At 36.9% G+C, this 17,405-nt stretch overlaps 1 protein-coding gene and 1 long non-coding RNA gene across 8 annotated transcripts in view; one reads left to right on the plus strand and one right to left on the minus strand.

Moving 5' to 3' along the window:
• LOC143269725 (uncharacterized) overlaps nt 1-14,608 on the plus strand; it is a 34,528-nt gene extending 19,920 nt beyond the window's left edge. The window contains exon 4 of one of the 4 annotated variants that reach the window (XR_013046348.1): nt 14,178-14,608. This is a non-coding gene — a long non-coding RNA (uncharacterized LOC143269725). The remainder of the gene's footprint in view (nt 1-14,177) is intronic. The other 3 variants (XR_013046349.1, XR_013046351.1, XR_013046350.1) reach the window with 3 other exon arrangements.
• The window catches only part of Oxr1 (oxidation resistance 1), a 414,716-nt gene that overhangs the window by 304,960 nt on the left and 92,351 nt on the right, over nt 1-17,405 (minus strand). The gene's annotated exons all lie outside the window — the stretch shown is intronic.

Raw genomic sequence — 17,405 nt, forward strand, 5'->3', positions numbered from 1 at the left:
TCAGGCTAACTCAAACTTCCATAAACTAAGAAAGCTGAAGAGAACCTTATGCTCATTTTCATTTGTGGTTTTAAAATGAAGAAAAAGTATCTAAGAGAAGCGAGTAGACCAAGAACACAGCCAGATAGAGGTCTATGGATTCACTGTGTGAGTAAAATATATGATTTTCATTCATATATTGAAATCATCTCAAAAGTAAAGCATCATCCACGCGGCATAGAAGTAAAAGAGAATCATTTGAGGAAAGCCCATCATCTAGAAAGATGTTTGTATTGTTGATTAAATTTGCTTCATCTGGAAGATGAAAATCGTCATCTACTTCCTGTATCTACATGGTATGTGGGGTTATAGGAGGACTGCAGACATATGCAATAGAAATACTGAACTATAAGGGGCATATTTGGGGAAAGCTAATTAAAAGCTTGCCTCAAACTGCAGAATGTCATTTAAACATGCAATGATAAAGAGTATTCTACACTAAGGAAGGTTTCTTATCAATAGAACCAGTCTGGTTTTGATGGAAAATTCTGGCAAGTGCAATATGAGAAGTGATTTGAGAAGATCAGAAACCTCACTCAAACCAACAGGCCATGTGAGCAGTAAAGTTAGAACCTTTCATTCACACAGCTAATGAAAGGTGAGGGACATTAATAGGTGGTCAGCTTGTCATTATGGGCTGTACCCCTGAATCTGTCTTTTGTCCCTAGATAACATATGGACATCTAATCCTCACTGCCCCTTCACACTTAGTTTACTTTTCCCTATCTACATACTTCATGTCCACTGTCTCAAACATGTTCCTTCTCCTTGATCCTGATTCCAACCCATGGCAGTCTTCCTTCCTGCTTATTCCAACTAAGGAGGCCAGGCTTAGTTCCTCATTTCTACCTTCCTTGCAGCTGGAGGATGACATTACTCTTCAAGCACTGTCATTCTAGTGTATACAACCTGTGTCATCAGTAACTGGTTCCTAACTTAGAGGTTTAATCATTAATATTTAATTCTCAGCCTGTTTGGGCTCACATTGGTATTTCACTACCCACTCTTACCTTGAAAACTTTGCAATGACCTTCTTAAAAACATTCAGGAAAAAACTCTAATTTAAATATCCTGCATATATAACTGGTGTTAGGTTGAGCTAATCATGACCATTGCTACTCTGTGTGTTACTGGGGAAAAATCATATTTTTAGTCTGTACTTACTTTCTTCATTTTCAATAATAACATTGGATACTTCAAACCTTTAGCCAAAAACATTATTGTGGAACCACATATCCGATGCATATTAGCATCTAAAATGTACAAATAATTTTTTAAGTTCAATAATAAAAAAATATCCATTTAAAACATGCAAGTATGAACAGCATGTCTTGGCATTCACCAATAAGCATAGAGAAAGACATTGAATATCATTAATGATCAGTTATTTCAACCATTACCAAAGTAAGAAACTACTATGACCTTCTAGGATTAACTTTGTAAAGATAAACAAAGGCCTTATGTCAGTTCAAAAAAGGAGAAAAAAATAAATCCATATTATGAGAGCTACCAGTGATGATAAAGAGAAACACTAATGGACCCAGGTTAGAACTCAAAGTAATGCAGCTATTTTGGAAAAAGCTAGAAGTTACTTAAAAACCAAACACAGAGTTACCATATTACTTAGCAATTCCTACTTAAGTCTATGCCCAAGAGAAATTAAAAGAATGTTCAGGAAAACTCATACACAACAGTTTACAGACATGTTATTCATTCTATCCCAAATGTGCAAACCATTCAACACCCACCAACTGATGAGTAGAAAAACAAAATGCCACGTCTATTCAGTGGAAGGTTGTCTTTGAAAAGAAGAATGGAGTTCGGATTATGTGCCACAACATGGTTTAACCATAAAGGTTCGGGTTAAATGAAACAATCTAGGAATACAACATTACATATTATATGACTTGATTTAATGTGAAAGGTCCATAATATGGAAATCCAGACACATAAATTAATTGAAAGGATGAGATTAGTTACTCAGAATTGTTGGAAGGGAAGAAAACTAGACTGTAGCTAAAACATGGGAAGTGAGCTGGAGAGATGCCTTAGTGGTTAAGAGTGCTGGCTGCTCTCACAGAAGATCTGGGTTCCATTCCCAGTACTCACATGTCAGCCCAAAACTATCCTTAACTTCACTTCCAGGGTATCTTATGACCTCTTACAGCTTTCTGCCAGCACCAGAAATGCATGTGGCACACAGATATACATGTAGGTAAAACACTCAAACACATAAAATAAATATTATTTAGAACAAAAAATGGACTAATAAAGGAAGGAAATTTCTTTTTGAGATAACAGAAGTATTCTACAACTGGTTTTGGTCATGGATGGAAAATGTGAATATATTGAAAGCTACAAACTTCCATAGTTTAAATGGGTGTGATTCATGGTCTATGAATTGCATTTCAATAAAACTCTTCTATTAATACATTATAAATTACATGAGAACAAGAGTGGACAAAAATGTCCCTTAGTGGAACATATTTCCCAGTTAGGATTTTAAATACCAAAAACAAGAAAGAAAGAAAAGAAGGAAGGAAGGAAGGAAGGAAGGAAGGAAGGAAGGAAGGAAGGAAGGAAGGAAGGAAGGAAGGAAGGAAGGAAGGAAGGGAAAAGAAAGGAGGGAAAGAGAGAGGAAGATAGGGAGGGGAGGAGGGAGGGAAGGAAGAAAGGAAGGAAGAAAAAAAGAAAGAAAAAACTACACTCAGTTTTTAAAACACGTTTATTGAAAAAGTTGGTCCACTGTTTTTATCCATTAGGTGCCAGAACTAACAGGAGAAAAGAACATGATCTTACATTCCAACAGCACTCTCTTCCTGTCAGAAACTTAGAAAATCAGCTGAAACTGTTAGTTAATATTATTGCAAGGATCTTCTGCATATCAATTATGCCCGAAGTCATTATTTTTGGCAGTCATGCTATAAATCCTGACTCAAGAGAGATAATTTGGTACCATCTGCTCTCAAACTTGAACATTCATCAGAATCACCTGGAGGCTTGACAGAATACAGATTGCTAGATGCCTCTTTCAGAATTCCTGATGCAAGCAGGCTTACAAAGCTGACGCTAATTCTGCTGGCCCAGGGACTGAACTTCCTAGAACTTCTCATGGTTGTTCACTAATCTATTTAGCTTTCTCATGGCCATATTTATGATGATCTGCCCTAGTTGGTTCAAGCATGATTGTAATAAAAAGTCAAACCTGTCACATGATCCTATGGTACCTTAGAATTTCCGAAGTTAAGCAAGTGTTGATGTGGGGTGGGGAGACTACTGAATAAGAATGAGTAGTGTATGGAGTACACTAGCTCTTGTTTGAAAGATTCAGCAAAATGTAGGCCACTGTAGAAGCAGAGGTGAAAGGTCACAAAAAAGTAGAGCATTGGTGAATTAGACTGCTACCAGAGAACTAGAAAAGACCAATAAAGTCTAGATCCTTGATTGTTGAGGAGGGCAATGATGAGAAAATCTCTGGGACATCACCACATCCTAATTACATCCAGGTTCTTGAACCACATTCTGCTCTGTGCATCCCAGTGATAAGACAGCTCAGGATACATGTGCCCTGGCAGGTGGTCTGTGCTGTGGTTTCCAAAGTCCCAGGAGCTTTACTGTGTGGACAAGATACTTTGTTTCTCCCAGTTATCTCCTGTAATAGCTTTTCTTTATTTGAGACAGCTTGACTGTGTAAGTTTCCTTTCAAGTCTGATTGACAACTTTATAGCAAAAATCAATACATGATAGAAGGATACTCTACAAGCATTTTTTTTCTGTGGATACAAGCTTATTGTGGATTTTCAGCTGAGGATTCATAACTAGATGTTAGAAATGGAGGGAAGCATGAACTGAAGAGTGAATATAACAGTCAGTCCAGGCTTGAGTTTACTTATTACCATGTTTTGTAAGCAAAAACAAGCTAAGGACATTTGTTGGAAAAGCAGGGACATCTACAAACACATAACTGACAAATAATTAAAGGAAATAAATTAAACAAAGGAAAAACATAGAAAGAAGAGAAATTTGGGTCTAATGACTTTAGTTATTAAATTAACAATACCAAAAAAGAAAAAATATATAATTTGGAAGCCCGATCACTGTATCGCTTTCTCAAATATTTATACTTGTGACTAATATATACATAGTAGCCACTTGATAAATGTTTTGCACATCAATTGTGCCAATAAGGATGTTTTAAGTACTAAAGGTAGGCAATACATTGTTTAAATGACTGATTCCCAAATGCATGACAGTAATTCCTCTTTCTAAAATATTACACAAATTAATGTTCTATACAAATAAATGGGCATGCATTTCCTTGGCCACAGCATATACAGTTATAGGTAATGTTCAAAAGAAGTAATTAGAGTTGCAGATGTGGAGGAGTTAGTGCAGGGGTGAACATCCAGTTATGAGAAAAGCTCAGAAGCAGAAAGCACAGCCCACATGACTCAAAGTTCAAAAGAAGGTTCTTCATAAAAGACTGAGTTACCATCATCATGGTTTGTGATGATGACATATATGATTTGTATGATTTGAGTAATTAATTCAGCTACATCAGTTGTTCCTGATGTATGAAAACATAAAATTGGAGGGGACTAGCAACTTTTCCCTTTATTCATCAGACACAATGATGATGATGATGATGATGATGATGATGATGATGATAAACCATTTCACAAAATGATTCTTATAACACCAAAAAGATAGTAGAAATCACTACCATTGTTAGAAAAGGAGAATTAGAAACATGAACTTATTGTTATCTTTCTTTTCCAATTCTGGAATAGGCTTTGTCAACGACTTGTTCATGAGTTCAGACTTGGTAACTAACATCACACCTGACATTTGGAAATGGAGAGAGTGCATCTCTTCAAAATATTCCACAATCTTCAGCAAATGCCCATTCAATACAAAGCAATAATTTATGTATATGTTTGTTTTATTTTCTGGACTATCTCAAGTAAGCCACCGCTTTAGCTCATGGGAAAACATATCATCAGATTTCCTCTGTGAGCAGTGTCAAATGCTTGGTACACTGATCAAGCTTCTAGCAGCCAAATCACTTCACCTCCTACTAGATTTTTATTTTCCTGCCAAGAATCTTTAACCCATGCTATGTATACATGCTGTGTTCCAGTGTCTGACTGGGAAACAGACTGAAGGTTCTGGCCATTTGTTAATGCAAAACACCTGTTGAACTTGTTTGCCAAGATTAAGTAGGATGATCTCATCTTTCTTTAGAGTGGTCAGATGTATAGTGTATATTTTAAATAAGAAAGCAAGTGTCATATATCACCTTACATATGCAATGGTAGTAGCTATTGCTCAATGCTTGATTTCACTTGATAATATTTATAACGCACCAAATATAGTAAGAATTCCATATGCCTGCTTATTTTTCAAATACTTAAAGACTGGACAGGGGCAAATATAGAAGGATGTCAAGAAAACCCTTCCTTCAGAAAAATTACTTTCTACTAGTCATTACAGGAGCACCTATAAGGAATAAACACAATGAATGCTTTTAAAAAGCATTAAATTTATTGATGCATTTTAAAGTTTATACAGTATTATCTTTACAATCATTATATAACTAGTTTTATAAAATCCTTAAAATGAATACTATGCATTGGAAAAGATCATCACAATTTCTATGAACCCGACTTCATACAAATTCTGCTTCTGAATATAATTTAAAGATACTATAAAAACCTCAGGGAAAATGTCTAAATGAAAATATACTCTGGGAGATCACTTAATTTGAATTTCAATTTCTTTTGTCTATTCATGAAAGCACTTTGTATCAGTAATCTAAAACCTAATGGGAGTTAACCTAATCTAATTTTTTTAAAAATCTGTGCTGCAGTAGACCTGATTTTTGATTATTGAAATAATCTACCAAGGGAGAAGGCATAAAGTTGAGAACTCATCTGGAACAGTGGTATCCACCCTCCATGAAATATGTCCATCAAAAGATGGTGGATGCATCAGGATCTCAGCTTTCAGCTCACAGTAGAAACAGGGAGCTGGCCCGTGGGAACTCAGGGTCCAGTGGAGATTATTCCATCCCTTGCTGCTTCTGCTCAGTTGCTCTGAGCAGCTTCTGAGCTATCATCAGCACTGAGGTAGCTAAGTCATGCATTTTATCTTAAAGACCTATAACTAAGGAAAAATGTTGTATTTATAATTGTTTTCAACTCATCAAGCCAAATTTATGCAGCCTAAGTATGGACGTCAGCATTTAACTTTCCAAGTTCTGGAAAATTAAGACACATTCAATGCTTCAAACCTAGTTCTGAAAAATTATATTCCTTAATACATGGAACTAGCATTGGCAAATTGATTGGTATGACACTATGAATTAATTTTGACTCTAACAACACTCTGAGTCTGTATAAACTACCATTAGAAGAACGTTATGGCTCTCCAATAAAGGAAATGCATTTAAAATAAAAAAAATTCATAAATGTTAATTATGACTGCAAAGCAGGCCCAGGAAAGAAACAGTTGTGATTGTGTGGAAATGCTCAATAGACATCAAATGCAAAAGGTAAAAAACAAAACAACAACAAAAACAGTCCAAGTAGCACCCCCTCTTTCTACAGGCAGTAGCAGACACATGCCAAAGAAAAGATGACTCGGGTAGGGTGGATGTGTTTGTAGTTAAGCTGTCATTTTATCCAATTAAGTTGTGTTGAAGTTTTTCTTAATATACTGACTCTAGCAACCCCCTGGGCCAAAACCTGTGGCAGGCACCATGAGACATTTCTTCTGTAATCAGAATCATAAAACACTGACATTAGTTTGGACTGGAGCCAATTTGAACTAATTTCCAATACAACAGAGATCCTAGACCTTTTGGTTTTAGGTTCTAAGTGAAACAAGTGTACACACATACCGAAAAACAAGATGGGGGAGAGGGAGAGGTCAAGACTGTGTTTCCAACTTTTGTTTGGCTAGTAAAGACACTAAGAAATCCCTACTTCCATCTTTAAGTACCACAAGTAAATCATACTTAGCCCAAAAAAGTGTAGAATGGTTATAATCTTTGCTGTAGAATATTATTTTAAGGTGTGCTGCTTTTGTTTATGTTGCATTTGTCTAACTCTGTGAAGCTGTGTTACTCTGCCTGTCTAAAACACCTCATGGTCTAATAAAGAGCTGGACAGCCAATAGTGAGGCAAGAGGAAGTATTGGTGGGGCTGCCAGGCAGAGGATATATAGAAGGAGAAACCTGGGAGGAAAGGAGAAGTAGCCAGAGGAGGAGGAGGACTCTAGGGGCCAGCCACACAGCTACACAGCAAACCACGGAGTAAGAATAAAAGAATGGGAAAAGCCCAGAGGCAAAAGGTAGCCAGGATTATTTGAGTTAAGGAAAGCTGGCACACATAAAAAAGCCAAGCTGAGACCAGACATTTATAATTAGGAATAAGCTTCCGTGTGTGATTTATTTGGGAGCTGGGTGGCAGGCTCTCAGAAAAACAACCAACAACAAATCTTAGAACAAAGATGATTATTTTTCCCCAAGAAAAGATATCTAGTGATTTTATGCCATCATTCTCCACAGTAGGCCCTGGTTATATATTGTATTATATATCTTCAATAAAACCACACCCATATTAATCAACCAGTATACAGAACACAATACATTATTTCACCATTTCTGCCTTATATACTAAAATTAACTTTAGAGTTCCTTGGAGAGACGGGATAATAATGAGCTTCAAATGCAAATTGAGCAACAAAAACAGTTTCAACTTCCATGATTTACATTTATTTGTCTACTATAAAACTCTTTAATGCAAGATAATATATTTTTATAGATGAAATCTCCTTTATATTATGCCTCTAATTATGCAGATGGGTGGAGATATATTGTTAAGTGCTTTTAAATTGACAATAATGAAAAACTAGCTATATCCTTACAAAGGATTTTTCATTACTTCATTATTTTTCTCTCATTGTTGCATCTCATTAAGGATATTTTCTGAGTGCTTATGTTGAAAGCACAATATAAACTGTAGGTGTCAGACAAGTCCTTCAGATGTGGGAGGCACATCACGTCAAGGCTGCTCTTAGCACTAGACTGCTACCATCCCTGGCTTTCCCTGGCTCTCCATTTTGTGTGACATTTCACCAGGCCTGGTGAGTGACAGCAGTATCCCATCACATTGAGATTACCCAGTCATCCGTTCTCCACACACGCTTGACATCATGCCACCTGGCTGTGCACACCTCCCCGCACTGCTCTCTTTTCTGGCTGCCGGCCACCTGTCTCCCCCCCTTGATGATCCCTCAGACACACCAGGGACCTGTCATCATCAGGGCCTCTCCAATTCATCATATAGTGAAGTTTTCTGTGTATCCTGAAAGTAGCCTTAGAGACTGTGAGGGGAACATTTAATAATAAGCCTAAAATGTAACTTGGATACCTGAAATACAGTCTGTGCCTGGAATGGCTCTTCTCTAAAGATGTGCAGCCTCATAGCTTTCTACTTCAATGCCATCTCCTCAGAAAGGCTGTTCCTTACGAAGCTGGTCCATCCTCTAGGGTTGACTATGTACTGCCCCATCGGTCTGCTAGATTATCCTCAGAGTATGTAGCACTGTCTGTCCTGATAGTGCTTATTTGTTGATTCCTATTCATCCTCAGCACTGGATCTCAGCTTCATGAGATTAGAGATTTCTGTTTCACTCACCATTCTAACATTCTAACCACAGCATTCAAAATTATATGTTGACACCATTTAGGAAAACATGTTGAAATAAGTAATGGTTATAAGAAATATATTATTTATAATAAAATAATACAGTTTCAGTCTATATATCACTAAACTGTATTAGTCCATCACTTAAATTGCATAAGAATTATTTTAAAATTCCTATTTTTCATGGACTAAATTATCTTCAAGACTCATAACAAAGAACTTAAGTAGAACATAGAACAAAGGATAAATTAATGAATGAGGTGAATGTTCTTAGTGAATATCCAATATTGTTGGCAAGTATTGGTTTCATTTCTTCTGTTGATTAAGCTGAAATTGATAAAAAAAAAATCAAATGAAATCTCTTTTACAATAAAAATAAAAGCACAACAAACACAAAACCCAGTAAATGACCAAAAAGACAAATGAAAATTTATTTTCTAGGTTATGACATGATAACTTCACATATTGATATAAAAATAATTTTAAGGACTTGACTGACAAATGTATTTGATCATGCTGAAAGGACCATAACTCAGACTACATAACTATTTTAATGACTAAAAATATATTATAAATCATTAAATTACAGCTTTCATTGTTCAAGGCTCAAAAGCAACTTTTTGCTTTGAGTGTTGGAATGGTCTACCTAGATTTATGGTAAATCTTCCACAGTCTAAAAAATATTGGTGTTATTAGTCACTAAACCTTTTTTTTACAAGAGAATAAAGTATGACCACTACAAAATAAAGAGAAAATGTAATTCAATACACAGTAATATATTTTTTTGACCTAGACAATATTCAAAGGGGAGATGATCCTCGAGACTTGTTACCAATCTCTGGAGTATACTTGGCTTCAACGCCTATATATTTTCCTCCATATTAGTTATAGATTGGTGATGATTAATCACCTGCTTCTAGTGACAGTGACCAATTGCATGACTGTGAAGGAAAGCTAGTCAAGCCCACAGGACCAGGCCCTAGCTGTAAAAGAGAGCAGAGCTAATTAGTACCTGTGGGGATTGAACCTGAAGCCTCAGACTCATTATCCCAAGAAAGCAAAACTCTCTCAGAATATCACGACTTACAAACAATTCTCCACCTTGAGATGCTTCATTTGTAGCTGGAATTACTATCAGTAATAAAGCAATGACACTTTTTCTCGGAGGTGTATGTCAGTAGCAGTAAACCTACCTAGAATGTAAGATGTCCTGCATATGTTCCACCGTGCCACAAATGTATTCCTTTTCATTATTACTTGTTTTTCATTTCTTAAAAAATTAGAATAGGGTAGAAGTTTACTTAGGGTAGAAGTTTGGCCTTAAATCTAGTTTGGAAGAAAGCCGAGAAACAATGGGAAAGAATGGCATAGAGTAAAATAAAAAAATATTTTTAGGAAATTAACTTTCCAAGTAAGGTAATTTGAGAACAAAGAAAGTAATTAGGGAAATTTCATATCAGCTTTGACAGGCATCAAGATTCTAGATGAGGGCAACAACAGGTGAATGTAGGGACTATTCTGAGAAGAAATAATAGAATTAACTTGTTCTATGAAAAAAATCTTCAATATACTGGAGGGTATGACCCATGGCTACCATTTTTATCACCACTGTCTTTCCTGGCTTGGCTTAATAGCCAATATACATAGTAAAAATAATGGAGCACAAAGTATAGGGAATGACTCCAAAGATGACCCCTGGGTCTCATTAGCATGATGTCATAATTTAGAGACACTCAATGGATAATTTAATTCTGTCTGTGTTGAGGGTAGGATAAGAAAACATTCAGGTAAGCATGTTTTCAACCATTGATTGAAAATGCAGTCTATGTCCCAAGAAAAAGGCCAACACATGAGAGAGACATTTGGAAATTAGTAAGAGGATAATACACCAATCCTGAGTAGTTCTTAAGGCTTCTTTACTTGTTAAACTATATGTTGTATTGTTATAACAAAATATCCAATGTGGGCTGTTTATGAAAAAAATGTACTTACAATTTGAGAGGATAAAATTCCAAGATTTGGTAGCCATATCTTGCTCACCTCTGGAGAGGGTCAAATTGGCTGTGTTACAATTCGCCCAAAAGCCCAGAGGTAAATATCAGGTGCAAAAGGGCTCCACAAATGTTTGGAGTGGTCTTGCTTTATACCAGCCTCTTCTTGAGAAAGAAAATCATTTGTGGTAGATGGGAAAATATTCAAGAGGTTTCCTACAAATATTAAAGTTTCAAAAGCTATTTCTAAACGCACATCATTGAAGCACAGAACAGTCAAGGATTCTAAAAATATAATGTATTCATCTGAAGAGTCAATTCTGAACCAAATTGGTATTAATCAGTTTAATAATGGAGAGATTTCAACTTGAAGAGGCATGTTATGAATGGAAAGGCATACTGAAATTTCACAGAATTCAAAATCTTGACTTTACTCCAAATCATCAGACTTTGCCTTAGAGTGTCACCCATGGGGGTGCGGGGGCAAGTTTTCCTTTTCCTTGAGCTGTTTCTTCATTTCATTTCCTCTTTCTTCTTCTGGATGGTTTCTGCTACTCCGGGGTCTGCTAAACCCAATATACATTTGTGCTCTGCACAATTATTTCCAAAACTTAGGGTCTTCCACTTCTCATTTTCATTACCCTTAGAGGAGGCCTCTGACTTTAGACTAAAGGCAAGTTCCCTCCTCCCAGTGTCTTACCCACCCAATGGCATGCTGGGAAATACTCATGCTATCACACCAAGGAAGTTTCCGTCAACACAGAAGTCTTGTTGCTTCTGACGGGAAATAATGCCTTCATGTTCATGTAAAGCCTTTCTCCTCTTTGTCATCTACAACAGAATGTAGCCAGTTCTGACTGCATTCTTATCATAAAGCTGGGGTTCGAAATAATTCCTGAAATCTCAGTTGAACTGCATTTTCCACCTTCTGTTCTGAACTTTCTTTCCGAACAGATAACTCAAGCTTTGACCTCCTTGCCAGTGTTAATGGGAATGCTGCCTCTGAGAGGCTGAAACGTAACAGCATAAATAGAGAAAGTTGATACAAACACAACACATAATGTGAAATATATATTATGTGTAATATTTACATTAAGGACATATAATTCATATCACATGTGTACATAATGCAAATTAATTCAAAGTAGTTTTCCAGTCCTATTAGAGTAAAATTGAATATGTCGACATGCATAATAGCATTTTAAGCTATAAACCTACTTTGGAAATATAATTCAGTTCCTATAAATGCAGTCAATACATTAATTACTTCAATAATTCGAGCTTTACTATATCTCCAGACATGCATAATAGAAGTTTTATTAACTTCTGATAAAATTCTCTTAGCCAGCTAGAAATAAACAGCATATTAGACAATTAACAGCATAATGCTAAGTGTTTATAGAAATTAAATCAGGAGGAAGCGTTAGTGCACACAAGGAAGCAAAAGACATCGACTGGCTCAGGGTCTGGTGAGGTAATGATATTTGAGTGAGTGTCTCTCGTGGCAGTAGGATGAGGTACAGTAGTAGAAAACATTTTAAATGCGAGAATCAGAAGACAAGAAGGCTCAGGCTAGCTAGGTGAAGTAAATGACATTACTGTATACAGTGTGAATGCATTTCCCTGATGATGTCACATCAGACCCACCCGATAATGCAACAGGCATAAACCACTCATGAGAACAGGAGCCGTCAAAATATAGTGTACAATAGGAGTATTTTGCAAGAAAAATGTGAAGATGTGTAGAAAATAATATACCTCAGCATTTTACAAACTAGTTTTCTGTCACTCAAGTAATTTCTAATTTCTGCCTTATAACTGCCTATGGTATTCTGTTCTTTGCAATTAGCATGCTTCTTTATATTTTGGAAAAATTCAAGAGCTGTGTTAGTGTTCCTGAAAGGTGAGGTCTTTCATCTCAAGTGGGAAAGACAAGTGCCTATTTTGTTTTCCAATAACATTCTGGGGATACCTGTTTTGAGAACTCATCACAGGAGGTCAGGAGCACTTGATTAATTTTCAGTCCCCTGGCTAATAAAAAGTTCTATTAAGAGAAGTCTTGGCTTCTGTTGCCACAACACCCACTACCGTGCTTAGCACAGGACACTGAACAAAAAGGATGTCCAGTGGATCTGGTTATTTGGCTTCTTAACTTGAATCCAGGGATTTCTTTATCACTCTCTGACTGCAAGACGCCAAGCAAATATTAATATTCTCTTTCTTTCAAGGTCTCACTATACAGATCAAACTTGCTTCAAACATGCTTGGTATCTTCCTGCCTTGGTCTTCTGAATGCAAAGATTACAAGTGTGCACCACCATTCACAGAGGAAAAAAAATGAAGATTTTTTTTTAAACAAATGATGACATGTATGTAGGCATCATAGTACAAAATAGCTTGGGAGTTGTCATTTTGCAAATCTCAACATTCAGCAAAATCAGTTCATGCTCTGCTAGGCATTCACTACAAATCCTGATCAATGTCGCTACAGTAACAGGAAAACAGGAGGACCTGGGGTACTAAGCTAGAGGAGCCTATGGGAGGCTCCACTGTAAGTATTAGTGGAGAGTCTTCAAAAGGCAGGGACCGACCAGCCATTCTAGCCGAGTCAGAGCAAGCTCTGTCTTTCAAAAAGTGATAACAAAGTCTCACTCTCTGGGTATCTTGTAATTTAAGGAGTTCACTTTACATACTTTAAAATTTACCTAAATTTCTTATATTACCAATTACATTGTTTACCCAAAGAAATTGGTGGGCTTATCACCACCCTCCTCACTCTGAACATTATTCTAATACATGTCAGTGTTCTTGGAAATAAGAGCCCCAGTGTGTACACTTAAGAAAATTAAGAGAAACAATCTGATTGGAAATGGAAACTATAGAATCTTCTTCGGGGGACACACAAACATAGCAGGGATATATTTTTTTGTGCAGAAGAATAGTTTTGGCGTTGGGTGCTAATTGGAACGAGGCCTAAGGCACTGGTTGCTTAATGAACTGTTTAGTGGTTTTGTCATGTTCGGTAAGTTACTTATCATCCTGTTCATCAGTGTTCCCACTCACAAAAATGCAAATAACATATCACACACCAAGGAACCTGACTTGTGAGTTCATATTTGGGAATTCTGCAACAGTGCCTGGTACATAGCAAAAGCAATGCAAACATTCACTCTTGACAATGTTAACCACTTAACGTGTGTGCTACAAAAATTACACATTGTAGCTGCTGTGTGGATATAAATATTGGTTGTTATAAAATACAATCAATAGAGAATGGATTAGGATTAGGAAGGAAGTCTGTTTAGTTCTGGGAAACACTCACCGGCCTCACACCATCTCCTTCATGCTACAGACATGAATCTCTTTTTCACTTGTTTAGGGTTTCTTGTGTCTCCTGTTAATTACATCTGCTACCAAAGACATTTTCTTTCCACAGATCATAACCTGGAAGCTGACACCTGTTCATGGATGCATGCAACTGATCCTGTGCATCCTGTCCATTTTATCCTGAGAAGCATCACCTCAGCCATTGCCTCCATCTTGTAATTACTAGCTAAACAGAAAGACTCATGAAACATCTATTTCTATCTCTATGGAACTCTTACCTGCAGTTCCTGCTTCTCGCCTTTCTGATGAGACTGAAGCTTTCTAGAAATCTAGACACATCATAAAGCCTACAGCTTTTAGAGATAGGTGTGAGTGTGTGTGTGTGTGTGTGTGTGTGTGTGTGTAAAACAGGTGTCATACATGTACATAAATACTAAAGAAAGAATTTTTAAATTTATGTGAATAATAAATTCTCTTATACTAGCTATTTAAAAGTTAAGATTATTGGTTGGATAGTTGTATAAAGGAATATTAGTATCTTAATTTACATTTTCTCAATTCTTTTTTTTTTTCTTTTTCTTTTTTTAAGATTTATTTCTTTATTATGTATACAGTGTTTTGCCTGCATATATGGCTGCAGGCCAGAAGAGGGCACCAGATCTCACTACAGATGGTTGTGAGCCACCATGTGGTTGCTGGGAATTGAACTCAGGACCTTTGGAAGAGCAAGCAGTGCTCTTAACCTCTGAGCCATCTCTCCAGCCCCATTTTCTCAATTCTTATGTTGCATGTGGAAATCGGAGTTGATGCTCCACACATAAAAACATATGTTTATCTTGCATTATGTTGTGTGTTTACTTTTAAAATCAACACGTTGTTACTAAGGTCGAATACAATACAATGTTATGTTAGGCTGGCCAACATGCCCACAGAATGACATGAGCTTTTTAAATATTTTATTCATTGATTTATTTTAATGTGTATGAACATATGTTAACATATACATGCTACAGTATACATGTGGAGGTCACAGAACAATTTGCAGAAGTGGATTCTTTTCTTCCACCATATCCATTCTGGGCATCAAACTCAGGTCATCAGACTGGGCAGCAACAGGTACCGTTACCCCTGTACCATCTCACCAGCCCTGATGTGAGTTTTCACTGTAAACTCAGTGCTAAAATTAATAAGAAGGACAAGCAGAAGGGAGTCGTGCAAAATACAACTCAAAAGAACCATAGAACAGGCAGCAGCTGTTCTGAGAAACCCTGCTAGAGGATCCCTTTCTTTGTGGCTTTGAATCTTTCTTGGAGGTATGGGTCTTTTTACTATCATCAGCATGCTCAGATGTAGTTTCCCCTTCTCTCTTCCACAATAGAGAACACACTCATCAAAACAAATCAGGTCTCCATGCACTCACATGTTCCATGCCAATTAAAAATCCAACAATACCATTTATTTCCAGTGTGAGGCAGTACACCCATGTCTTTGTTTCTAGACTTCAAAATGGAGCCCTACCAAGGACAATAGTAATTTCATTAAATTCATATAATTTTAGGAAGAGTTTTCACTGAAAATTGGTAGGCTGCTCTACATCACTAAATAAATACTTGCAGGATAATTGTTCTCTCAAAATACAGACTAGAATTGTTAGGAGATGTGAAAACTTACAAGGATGAATACAGAAGAGGTTAGTCCCTTCTTACAAGAGAAAGAAACCTGAGTTCTGGCTCAGCTTGAGCACCTCAGACTCATTTCCTACTCCTCTTTACCAGAAAGCAGCAGCTCAGATGCTGAGAGGGAGGATGAAGCAGCCATATGATGGCGATAGTGACGGAACAGATGAAGATCTCCCTGCATGGGAATCCAGTGCAGACACCTTTGAATTGCAGCACCTTGGCATCATTTCCAACACCTTTGAGCCTCCAACGTGAAGACGATTTTCCCATTTTTTTAGACATATTAGATGCTACTGAATTTAAATTTTTCTTTTAGAATGAAGGTACGTATTTTCATTAAATTGCCTGTTTTGCATTTTTCACTCATTTCCACAGCATCTATTTGCAGAACACCTACCAACTTGGGGGAGCCTTGACAGACAATTAAGCTGGGATGATGCACTTTCTCTCTTGGTGATGCTCACCTTGCTTCAAGTGGCCCTAAATCAAATCCTCCCATCACCGCAGGTGAGGCTCCCAGCGAGAGGCCCTCCTGTCAGCCTGTACTGCCTCTGTGAACAGTCTTGATTTTAACATCGGCTTTAATCTCTTCATGCCCCTGCATCATCCCCTTTCTCCTTCCCATTTCCTCCTACTCTCCCTCCTTTCCTCCTCTGCTTCCTTCCCCTTCTCCTCCTTCTGGCCACCCTCCTCCTTCAGTGTGCTGTTTGCTTTTCTTTTATTTTTCTTTATTCTTGTGTTCCTACGAGTATGTGTACCTGGGTACATGGACACATCCATGGAGAGGCTGGAAGTTGGCGGTGGTTGTCTTCCTCAGTGGCTCTCCACCTTGGTCCTTGTTGAGCTCATCAATTCAGATAGAGTAGGTGGCCACCCCACCCACCCCCAAGCATTTTCATGTTTCCATCTCTGAGGCACAGGAATGACCGGAATGAACATCCATGCCCAATTTTCCACACATGGGTGCTGAGGATTTGAACTGAGGTCCCTATGTTTGAGTGGCAAACTATTACTATTACTATTTCTCTAGTGTTTTTTGGGTTTTTTTGTTTTTGTTTTTGTTTTTTTGTCTTTGAAGATTCACTTCCCACACACTTGCCAGGGTAAAATTTCTTTTAAAAAATGGGTCAGCATTTTTCAAAGATTTTAAGAGTCACAGATTTTAGGGAAATTAAAATTTAAAATGTAATGATAATTTTATTTTAATAAAAATATATAAGTAAATTATAGTCAATAGTGATAATTTACTATTTAAGTATTCCTTTAATGTTTTACATAATATATTTTAAATCTTTTAATTCTATTTATTTATTTATTTATTTATTTATTTATTTATTATTTTTCCAAATAAGGCCTTCAACACCCAGGCCTAAGGAACCAAAGACACATTCTAAAGAAGCCATTAAGAATTAGGCCCTTCAGAAATACCACTCTAAATTTAAACAAATAATTATACCCTCTGCCCCAAATAAATCGCTTACTTATCTAAAATGAATTCATGGAGCTATGACAAATTAGCAAGCAAACTCTGAGTGATGTTATTTCTGTTTGCAGAAAAGAATGAAATGAGCTCTTAAAGAAACGGAAGGTTACCAGGCCCCTCTTGTGGTTTTGTATTAAATACTGTCAGTTCACAGAAGCATCATTTATTCCTCTCT

The sequence above is a fragment of the Peromyscus maniculatus genome, chromosome 20 (assembly GCF_049852395.1).
Source record: "Peromyscus maniculatus bairdii isolate BWxNUB_F1_BW_parent chromosome 20, HU_Pman_BW_mat_3.1, whole genome shotgun sequence".
NCBI lineage: Eukaryota > Metazoa > Chordata > Mammalia > Rodentia > Cricetidae > Peromyscus > Peromyscus maniculatus.